At 52.1% G+C, this 10914-nt stretch overlaps 1 protein-coding gene across 2 annotated transcripts in view; it reads left to right on the top strand.

Moving 5' to 3' along the window:
- The first annotated feature begins 215 nt into the window (after nt 1-215).
- STARD3 (StAR related lipid transfer domain containing 3) overlaps nt 216-10914 on the top strand; it is a 35843-nt gene continuing 25144 nt past the window's right edge. The window contains exon 1 of one of the 2 annotated variants that reach the window (XM_032791306.2): nt 216-407. The gene's annotated coding sequence lies outside the window, so the exon portion shown is untranslated. Of the gene's footprint in view, nt 408-2034; nt 2184-10914 lie in introns of those variants that run through there. The other variant, XM_075059765.1, reaches the window with a different exon arrangement.

Here is a 10914-nt window from a genome sequence, read left to right as displayed (position 1 = left end):
CAGTGTCCTGGCACCTGTCCCACTGTGGACAAGGGCCGGTTTCATGTTATTAACAAATTCAATCTGCATTCTCCAGTCAACACAAGCCTGTTTCTTTTCCTGATCCCTTCCAGTGGGAAGGTGGCAGACTTGTAAGGGCTTGTTCTCGGCTGATCCAATGAGGAATGCAGTGGACTACCCACGTCTCTGGGCTGGAAAACCTGGCTCAGAGGGGACTGGCTACCATATGGTACTGCCATTTAGGGCACATGGATTTGGGGGACAGAGATGAAGTGATTTCTCCAAGGTCATGCTGAATACAGATTTCCTGACTCCCAGTCCTCTAGCCAGAGAACCACAGACTCCACTGACCTCCGCAGGTTTCCTCCTGACTAGCAATGGCTACCAGCAAATGAGCTGAAAGTCAAGTGATGTGCAAACCCAATCCCAATCCATCGCTTTCCAAGCGCCTGCGCTCACCCCACAGCCTCAACGGCCCAACTCTCCTCTCGGTTACGCTTGCTTTGCAGCAAAGCAACTCCACTAACTTTAGTTGTGATTTGCCCCAGTGTAAGCAAGACGGGCCTGAGGAGTTTGAGGCAAACTGCTGAGGCTCCAAAGGGAGAACGGAGGCTGATGAACGCCTTGGACTGTTTCTAGACAGACAGTTGTCCATTCTCCCCTGCACCCTCCTGCTGCTTAGACCTCAGGACAAGCTCCTGGTCCTGTGCTCAGATCACAGCTCATCCCAGTCAGTTGAGAAAGTTGAAAATCAAAGCCGACAGCCCTGAGCGGGGGGAGAGGGGGGGCATCCGCAGCACGGAGAGGAGGCACCAGCTCACAGTCACGTTCTGTTACCGGGGGAAGAGGGGGTGTCCTAGGGCTCCTATCTCCATGAGCCAAGCAGGAACCAGGATGCTGGCAGCTCCACAGATTCCTTAGCCTGAAGAGATTCTGCCTTAAGTCTGCCTGCGCCGCACCCATCCCCACAGGGAGCCCCATACATTACACCCTTCCTACCGCAGGGGCAGTGAGAGGGGGCTCCCATCCATCCCCACATAGGGGTGTCCTCCCCCCACAAACAAGGGCTCCCTCTCCCCCCCACAATTGGGGTTCCCCCCATGTAGGGGTGTCCTCCCCCCACAAAGGGCTCCGCGCGCTCCCCCCACAATTGGGGCCTCCCCAGTAGGGGTGTCTCCCACCACAAAAAGGGCTCTTCCCCCCCACAATTGGGGCTCCCCCTGTAGGGTGTCCCTCCCCACAAAAGGGCTCTCTTCCCCCCACAATTTGGTGGTCCCACCATGTAGGGGTGTCCTCCCCCACAAACAGAGGGCTCCCTCGCTCCCCCCGCACAATGGGGCTCCCCCATCCCATAGGGTGTCCTCCCCCCACAAACTAGGGGCTCTCTCCCGCCCACATTGGGGCTCCCCATGTAGGGGTGTCCTCCCCTATCAAACAGAGGGCTCCTCCCCCCACCATTGGGGCTGCCCCCATGTAGGGGTTGTCCTCCCCCACAAAAAGGGCTGCCCCCCCACAATTGGGGGCTCCCCACGGTAGGGGTGTCCTGCCCACAGCTCCTCCCACAGTCCCATTCAGGGTCTCCCACAAGGTCTCCCCCCACAAATTGGGGCTCCCCCACGAAGGGGTTCCTCCCCTCACAAAACAGGGCTCTCCCCCCCCACACCCATTGGGGCTCCCCAGCATCTAGGGGTGTTCTCTCCCCACAAACAGGGGCTCTCCCCCCCACAATGGGTCCCCCACTGTAGGGTGTCCTCCCCCACAAACACTCCCAACAGGGGCTCCTCCACAAATTGGGGCTCCTCCCCCCACAGTAGGGGTCCGGTCCCTCACAAGCGGCTCCAGCTCCCCCGACTACGCGCGCCCACAAACAGGGGCTCTCCCCCACCACCCAGGGGCTGCCCCCGCTCTGGCTGTCCAGTGCCAGCAGCCGCTCAACCCCCCTCTCCTGCGATGGTTTTCTCCCAACGTCTCTCCGCCCCATCCGGTGGTCTCTCCCACAAGCGGGAAGCGGGAGTCTCGCTCTCTTCCGGGGTCGGGGTCAGGCCGGCGTCACGTGGAAGCGCCCTAGGGTAGCGCGGGGCCCGGAAGTTGCCTGTCCCGAGCCGGGATTGGCTTCCGGCCTGAAGCTGTCCACCGGCGCCGGGAGTGAGCGCGGAGAGAGGGCGGTTGGGGCCATGAAGCAGGTACCGACGGGGCCGTCCCGTGCCCGGACCGCGCGGGGTCCGCCGCCTGAGACCCCGGGCTCTGGCTCCTGCCCCCCCCGCGCGTCCGTCGTCCCTGCCTCCCCCCGCCCCCCCGCTCCGTGCCTCCTGCCCCCGCCCCCCCGCGTCCGTTGTCCGTCCTGCCCTCCCCACCGCCGCGTCCGCCCCTCCCTCTGCGTGCCGTTGCCTGTTTCCGGTCCCGCCTAGCGCCGCGTCCGTCTGTCCCCCTGCGTCCATCTGTCTGTCCGCCTCCCCACACCGCCGCGTCCGTCTATCTGTTCCGTCCTCCCCCAACACCGCCGTGTCTGTCTGCCTGTCCCGGACTCCCCTACACCGCCGCGTCTGTCTGTCTGTCCTGCCTCCCCCCATCCCCGCGTCCGTCTGTCCCAGGAACCCTTCTCACTTGCCCACTCCCCTCTCCGTGTCTGTCCCAGGCGCCTTTATTCCTCCCCCCCACCCCCTTGGTGTCTGTCTGTCCGTCCCCCTCGACATGCTGCGGGGTGGGGGGGGGGTGTCAGGCTTTCCCTTCTCCTGGGATGTGACCCCTGCTGTGATCCAGGACGGGGCGGGTTGCAGGCTGTGATCTGTGCCAGGCGTGGGGAGCTGGGGGCTGGTTAGCAGGCTCAGTCTGACTCTAATGGAGCTTCCCCACTTGAGGGGGATGCCCGAGGGGCAGCTCTTTCTGTTCAGCGCCGTTGTCCGAGGGGCCCAGCTGACACTTTGCGTGGCCCTGTGGTGACACTTTGGCGGTCATTAGTGTGTTGTTCTCATTGCGCACAGGAGCGGCGCCAGGGTTTTTGGTGTCCTAGGCAGGGGTGCTTCCGCGCTCCTGGTCATTGGTGGCAGTTCCGCGGCGGGGGGGTCCTTCCGCACTCCTGGTCTTCGGGGCACTTCGGCGGTGGGTCCCGGAGCGAGTGAAGGACCCCCCGCAGAATTGCCAACGACGACCCAGAGCGTGGAAGGACTCCCCGCCGCCGAATTGCCACCGAGGGCCGCCCTCCCAAATCCTGGCGCCGTAGTCGCCTAAATGGAAACACCGGCCCTGATTGTGCACAATTTGCCTGTTAGCTCTATGGAAAGGCAGCTGGTTTGGAGAGGAGAAATAAGAGAACACTGATTCCCACAAATCCTCTGGGGGTGACACGTGTAACAGTGTTCAAGGCTGGGGGTCCGGACTCCTGACTCTGCTACTGAGTGGCTGTGTGACTGGGCAAGTCCCATCCTCTCTCTGTACTCCAGTTTCTGTGTCTGTTTAAGTAATAATGATACTAGCTTCCATTTGTAAATTGCTTTGAGGTCCACAGGGGAAGAAGTGGTATCTATATATCACATCTCCTACTCACTCACAGGACAGCTCCGTCCATATAAGAGAGATTCCTCTCATCGGCCACTGCCAATACACCACCTTCATATTCTCTCTGTCCCGGTGGTCCCGAAAAGTCTTTGAGAAACGCTGGTCCCTTGGTACCAGCTATCATAGTGTGATGGCTTACCTGTGGGCTCAGATTCTGGATTTTTCTCCCATTGATAACCCAAGTGTTTGCAAATGTTTATTTCAAAACTTTAGCATTATCCTGATTCTTGATGGTATTAAAAATTCCCAAATTTCTAATAATTTTAGATTTTAAAAAACTGAACATTTAAAATGTTCTTTTTGTGGGGTTTTTGTTTTGTTTTGTTTTTTTATATAAATGTTTCTCACACTTCTGCAAATAAACACTTCAGCAGACTGGTTATGAAAATTTTCACTCTTTCCAGTCAGCCTTTGAGTCACTTCCACTTCTAATTTTTTTCCGTTCCACAGGAGAACGTATTAGGTTTCCATCGGAATTTTTTAAAACTTATGGAATTTAAAATCTGAGCCAGGTTTGACCCATTTACATTTTTGTACTAGCAGGAACTTTAAAAACAAACCTTCAATACTTATTACTCTTGTTATTGGTATTGCAGTAGAGCTTGAGGCCGTGTTCAGGACTGGAGTCACATTGTGCTGAGTGTTGTGTAATTTCAATTGTTAAGCTGTTAAAACAGGAGCTGTTTCTTATTCTGTTTGTCTAGCATAATAGATCTCCAGTCAGTCTAGATACTTACTTGGCCCTCATCCTATGGCATCTGAATGCATTGCAATTATTAATATATTTTATCTTTGCAACATCACTATGAGGGAGGGAAATATTATTCCCACTCGGAAGTTTTGTTGATTTGCCCAAGATTACATACGAAGTCTGGAGCTAAACAGGGATTTTAACACACATCTCCTGAGTCCAAATCCAGTGTCTTATCCCTTAGATCATCCTTCTGTATTGGTTGGGACCTCTGGATGCTACAGGATTACAAAGAAGAAATAATACTATCATAGTTAAGAGTAAGTAAGTCCCTGCCCCAAAGTGCCTACAGTCTGGCTAAACAAAGCAGATGAAGGACCTGGGGAAAGGATTGCAGCATGCTAAAGCAGGGGAGGGCAGACTTTTTGGCCTGGGGGCCACATTGGGGTATGGAAATTGCATGGCAGGCCATGAATGCTCACAAAATTAGGGGTATGGGAGGGGATGAGGGCTCTGGCTGGGGGATGCAGGCTCTGGGGTGGGGCTGGAAATGAAGAGTTTGAGGTGCGGGAGGGGGCTCTGGGTTGGGGTGCAGTGGGGGGGTGAGGACTCAGGGTTGGGGGCTGGGGATGAGGGATTAGGGAAGCAGGAAGGGGCTCCAGGCTGGGATCAAGAGGTTTAGAGGGCAGGAGGGGGATCGGGGCAGGGGTGTGAGGGCTCTGGCTGGAGCTGTGGGCTCTCTGTGGGGCTGGGGATGAGGGGTTTCGGGTGCAGACGGGGGCTCTGGGCTGGGACCAATAGGTTTGGAGGGCAGGAGGCGGATCAAGGATAGGGCAGGCTGTTGGAGCCTGGGGGTGATGGTGGTGGTGAGGGCTTTGGCTGCGTTGAGGATGGGGATGAGGGGCTTGGGGTACAGGAGGGGGCTCTGGGCTGGGATTGAGGGGTTTGGAGGGTGGGAGGGGGATCAGGGCTGTGGCAGGGGATTGGGGTGGAGGGTCTCAGGAATACAGGCTCCAGGCAGCGCTTGTCACAAGTAGCTCCCTGAAGCATGTCTCTACTCCAGCTACGAGGTGCGGCCTGGTGGCTGTGCATGCTGCTCTGTCCACAGGCACCACCCCTGCAGCTCCCATTAGCCGGGAACTGTGGCCAAAGGGAGCTGTGGGGGTGGTGCCTGTGGATGGGGCAGCACACAGAGTGACCTGGCTGTGCCTGCGCATACTAGATAGGAGCCAGAGGGGCGTCTTGCCGGCTGCTTCCTGGGAGCCACATGGAGGGGCATGGAGCGGGGCAAGCCCCAGACTCCACTCCCTGGCTGGAGCGCAGGAGCAGTGCAAGCCCCAGACCCCGCTCTCCAGCAGGAACTGAGGGCTGGATTAAATGGTCTGATGGGCCGGATGTGGCCGTAGTTTGGCCACCTCTGTGCTAAAGATAGGTAGATCCAATGTGTAAAATCGCACTTGATTATATTTCACATTAGTCATTGATTGATAGATAAAACCAAGAGCAAATAAGGGGCACCAGTTGTCTAAAAGAGTAGCAGTGCTACGGTTTGGGGTTCTCGCTGCAAATCTTGATTGGCAATGGAATCTGATGTTTGAGTGAGGGAGAAACTGATGATTACCAATGACTTTCTGATTTAAATCAAATCCTTCCAAAGCTGCTTTATTCACTAATTCGCCAAGGGCACCATTACATTTAAGTGGCTTAAAATGATCTGATCTGGTTTTTTGGCAGTAGTGATAATAAACAGGAGAGTCGACCTAGCAGTGAGGAGAGGAGAGGAGAGAGCACTCTGTAAACGGTAAACATTTATTAGAAGCATTCAGAGACAGGGAGATGGGAAGCTAAAAGCTGTAGCAATGTCCTAATGCCACGTTGTGCTTCCATCCAGAGACCTCAAGGTGCTATTATAAATATTAACTAATTAAGCCTCTTAACCCTTGCTGGGACGTGGTATCATCTCCTGCCTGCAGATGGGGAAACTAATGCATACAGAGATGAAGTGATTTGCTTAAAGTTACGCCAAATCATTGACAGAGCCGAAAGCAGAACTCTGTTCCTGACTTGCAGACCCCCCGCTCTATCTGTTAAACAATACTTACTAGAAGGAAGAGGTGAAGAACATCCCTAGAGCTTGCTGTGACTTCCAGTGTCGATGAAGCTGTGTGGTAGTCACTCATCTATAACATGTAACCTGAAAGGCTGGTGCTTATGTAGTAGTGGAATATTCTGTTTTTAGAGGCTTGTGTTGCAAACACTGCCTTTGCTGGGCAGCTTGTCAGAATTAACTTTGTTTTTGTTTTTTCTTGGTGCTATTTTTTTTTTTTGAAGTCTAAATACTACTATTGTTTCTCTTTTCTGGGGATAGGAGAGCATTTCATAGGGGTCTGACTATGTTTACAGCAGGAGAATGACTCATTGTAGGAAATGTTTATCCTATTAATCAGTGCAATTTTGTCCTGAATGAGGACAAACGTTCATGTTTTAAAAACATGTTAGCTGTTTGTGATTAACCCTAACTTGTCCTGTCTCCATTAGCTACTAAGTCATGTTTTAAAATTTTGTTTAAGATGTTTTCCGACGTGATGTGTAGTCATCACCTCAGAGCCTTTATGATTCTCCACTTTCCTGTTCTTGCTTTGTAGCTGCCCTTTCTTTTCAAGCTAAGGACAAAGCTAGAGGGCAGGACTTTCAGGGGTCTGCCTGTCCAACCTGCCCCGTGGTGTCCCTGCTTTCCAGTACTGCTTCCCCCTCACGCCCAACCTCTGCTGATATCTCGTCCCTTCTACTTCAGCCCTGGGATCCCTGCACAGCAGAAGTGTTGGATATGTCTGCTTTTGCCATTGCTCCTAATGATTTTTCACTGGGTGCTGCTTCGAGTATTGTCCAAACTTGGAGGCTGTAAAACTTTATGGTGTGAGGAGAATGCTGTTGTGTGTCTTGGAGCGCTGCATTGATCTGAAAACGCATACAGTGCAGCATGCTTCTTGTTGGTCTGCTTGAAAGCAAAGATTCAAAGGTGTGCTTTGGCCCTGGCAGCAGCTGCATGAGCAAACAGTGACCTAACTTTGCGAAGACTGTTGCAACTGTCCCCACCCTAAGTATCGCTGGTTACAGTCTAGAAGAACTTTGTGCTGATCAGTGGGCAGTTCCTCATGTGTTTATAAATCTGAATCTTTCTAAGCGTTTGTGTCACATGGCTCACCATTGGATCTGAGCACCTAGCGAAAGGTGATGACGCAAGTGAGAGAGGATTTTGTAACTTTAAATAAATCTCCATTAAAAGTACAGTGAAATCTGATCCGTCTCTTTACACTGTGTACTTGATGCACTGCTGTTGAGTGCATGAAACTTTGTAGACAAATACATCCACCGTTCCCTGTTCTGAGCAGCATACAAACTGAACCCAAGCCCTTGAGTGAATAAGTGGTCTCTTGGTAAAATTTAATGGCAGATTAAATTTAGATGAAATAAAAGGAAATGTTACTTCACATGGAATGTAATCAGCCTGTGGTAGTCACAATTCCAGGAAGCTAGTGGCAAACTGGATTTTATCCACGACTGCATAGTAACATCTGAAGTGCTACGGTGGGGCCTGAGGGGGTCATGACAGTTCTCCACCCATGAGCCCCTTAATGCTAGGAGTAGTTTGTGGATATGAGGTGAATTTTATTTCCTTTAAAAGCATCTGATATTGGTCACTGCTCGAGGCCAGAAACTTAATGGAGTAATGGCCTAATAGCAAATCTTACGTTTCCTAAACCTACTTTCAGATAAATTTGATCAGTTGCATGTTTAATTCTAATCTTTACATGAGGCCCTGAGAGTCTCCTCATTAAGGTCGGTCTCTAAACTCAAGCTGGCAGCTGCTGGTGATCATTAATAAAAACAGTGATTAATTACATCAGACCTTGAGATTTCATCGCACAGTTGTGAGACCTTGAGTTGCCAGTCTGCACGCTGGATTTTCGCAGCTGATCTGCAGTGGCGTGGAAATCAGCCTTCCTGAATACTTAGGGTGTTTTTTCTGCTGGCTTGCAGGCGCAGGGATGGGAGGGAAGTGGTCGGTGTCAGACAGTAAACTCCAGGGGAGCTGGGGAGGAGGGAAGGGAAGAAGTGTAAACCCGGACTCAAAAGTTGCTATGATCAGAGAGCACAATGGAGTTGGTGTGAATCAGAGGCTTGAACAATTAAGTTGCCACTGACGTCTTCTGAAAATTGTTTTGATAGTGTGAAGGGCTAATGAGGCGGCTGCACTGAGGGGGTGTTCGCTCGAGTGGTGGAGACTGCAAATTGGATGCAGACAGGCTACTGTCATTTTGAATAAAGAAGGAACCTAGATATGGCTGCATAGTGTGATCCTGATTTTTTTTCTATAGGTTTCAAGGGATGTTGGAAAAATGGGGTGAGTCACAAGGCTTTAGGGTGGCTCTTTTGATACCCTAGTCATAGAGCACGGCTGAGAGCTGCCGTCCGTCTTTATAGTTGCTCTCTGCAATTAGCACGGCCCTTGTAAAGCCCTTTGCCATTCTTCGCCATGCTCTGGATGGCCTCGGGCGCACACACCAGTGACATAGCCAGAATGCAGTAAATAGGGGGGCTGCCCTAAGGCTGGCAGGGATTGTGTGTCACACAGCATGCTCTGTCCAAATTGTTCTCCCCCTAGGAAAGGAGAGGGAGTGAGCTCCCTTAGGGCATGCTTAGCCAGGCAGGATCAGTAGGCTGCATGGCTCAGACAACACAGGGCTTTGGAGAAAGGTTCTTGAGGGCAGTGAGATTAAATGCCAGAAAAGAGCTCTTTGCGGGGCTTACCCCCTCATTGTGCTAGATCAGTGATACTCAGCAGCAAGTGGCTCTTTAATGTGTTTGCTCTTTGCAGCACATATTAAAACCCCATGTGAGTTAATTATTAACCAATCAGGATGTTTTACTATGCTATTAACCAATTGTAGTTGCTAAAATAATCCTACTAGGTCAGTCATTTTGCTGTTAGAAAATATAGAATATATATAAATAGTAAATAATGAATTCACACTGCTATGGCTCTTTTGGGTAATGGTGATCATTAATTTGGCTCCTGACCCACTGAGGTCTGAGTATCTGTGTGCTACAGGGTCCTGAATGAGCACACGGGATCGAAACCCCCACTCAGATGTCCGCATTTGTATCCAAATTGCAGTTTGGGTTCAGTTTCCTAACGTACCCCGGGCCGCTGCTGACCCAGGCCTATTAGGAAGACTGCTGATGCCTTGTCAGTTTTGATTGGCAGCAGGAGGAAGTCAGGGTGTGAAGGAAGGGGAGGAGGGGAGCCTGTCCTTCAGCAGTGCTGCTGTTGAGTCACCGCCGTGTGACTGAGTAACCCCAAGTGCATTGTTTTAAAATAGCCCTCAGACCAAGAGTGAATTCTCAAGCTGAGAATCCCTTGTCTGTCTTCCTGCTGCCCTAAATGTTGCCTGGTGTCTAGTGAAAGAAGCTCCAGACATAAAGTGGCTTAAAGGTCACTGCTCTCGTGCTTGTGGGGGAGGACGGACGCAGCTTTGGGTTTGGATTAATCTGTTCTTGTAACACCAAATACTTGATTACTGTTAAGGCACATGACTGTAATGCCCCACGTCTCCTGGGAGCATCTGATTCAGTGATGGAAAGTCTCACTGGGTAGGGGAGGGAGAGTCACCGGTGGAAACTGAGCCTTGTGGTAAGGAGTGTGTCATCGCTAGAACTCTGACAACAATTCGTCTGAGCTCTGGGATGGTGACCCCTGACAGAGGGACTGGGTTGGAGAAACAAGGGGCCTGTCTGCATCCGGGTCTGAGCAAAAATCTGAACTGGGAAGTGGGAAATGAAGCCTATCAGACAAATCCACCTTTGATTAATGTCAGGCCTACTCCATGAGGAGGCTTCACCCTGTTCCTGGGCGGGCACGAGAGCCGGTAATAAGGACTCGAAGAGTTGAGCGTAGTACAGTCAAATACACAGTCTGGTTCAGTTGGGACGTGGTGGGGCTGGAATTGTGCAGCATGAAATGGGGAGGCAGGGTTCTCACATTGCTGAGTAGCCATCCCGGCTCTCGGGGAGTCTCGTTTGACTCCCAAAGAAGATATGTGTCCCTGGGTCAGAGCTGGCTGCAATACCAGGCTTTGGGTGTCTGAAAGGAAACCGTATGATCTCTTCCTGGTTCATTCTCGTGGGGTAGGGTGGGGTGGGGGGTAGTGGCAGTTTGTGGGGATCTGCCCTTCAGGGGAAGGGAAAAGCTATTTCTGCAGAGGGGCACTTGGGTGGGGTACTGAAAACCACCCGGGGATAAATACAGCACAGGCTCACCCCTCCACCTGCTGGTATGTGGCCTTCCTGCTTTTTTGTCCCTCCCAGGCAGGGCTTTCATGAGATGAACCAGGATCAAGGGGTCTGAGGCACTGGCCCTTCAGCAGCATTGTGGCGTGGAGCATGAAGCAGAATCACTGCTGCCCCTTCACAGCCCTTCCTCCTGCTTGCAGAGTGAAATCTGAGGTCAGGCTGCCAGCTGTGGGGGAGGATTTAGGCATAGCCTGGATGGCCTTACCTAGGGCACCGCTCTGTAGGAAGGATTCTGCTACAGAAAGAAACGCTTTGCAATGGGCAATCAGCTATGCCATGGGAGAGCACCTTCTGAGCAAGGAGGATTGGCGGTG

The sequence above is a fragment of the Chelonoidis abingdonii genome, chromosome 21 (assembly GCF_003597395.2).
Source record: "Chelonoidis abingdonii isolate Lonesome George chromosome 21, CheloAbing_2.0, whole genome shotgun sequence".
Lineage (NCBI taxonomy): Eukaryota > Metazoa > Chordata > Testudines > Testudinidae > Chelonoidis > Chelonoidis abingdonii.
The sequence above is the reverse complement of the archived record's forward strand: the minus strand, read 5'-3'. Positions and strand labels throughout refer to the sequence as shown.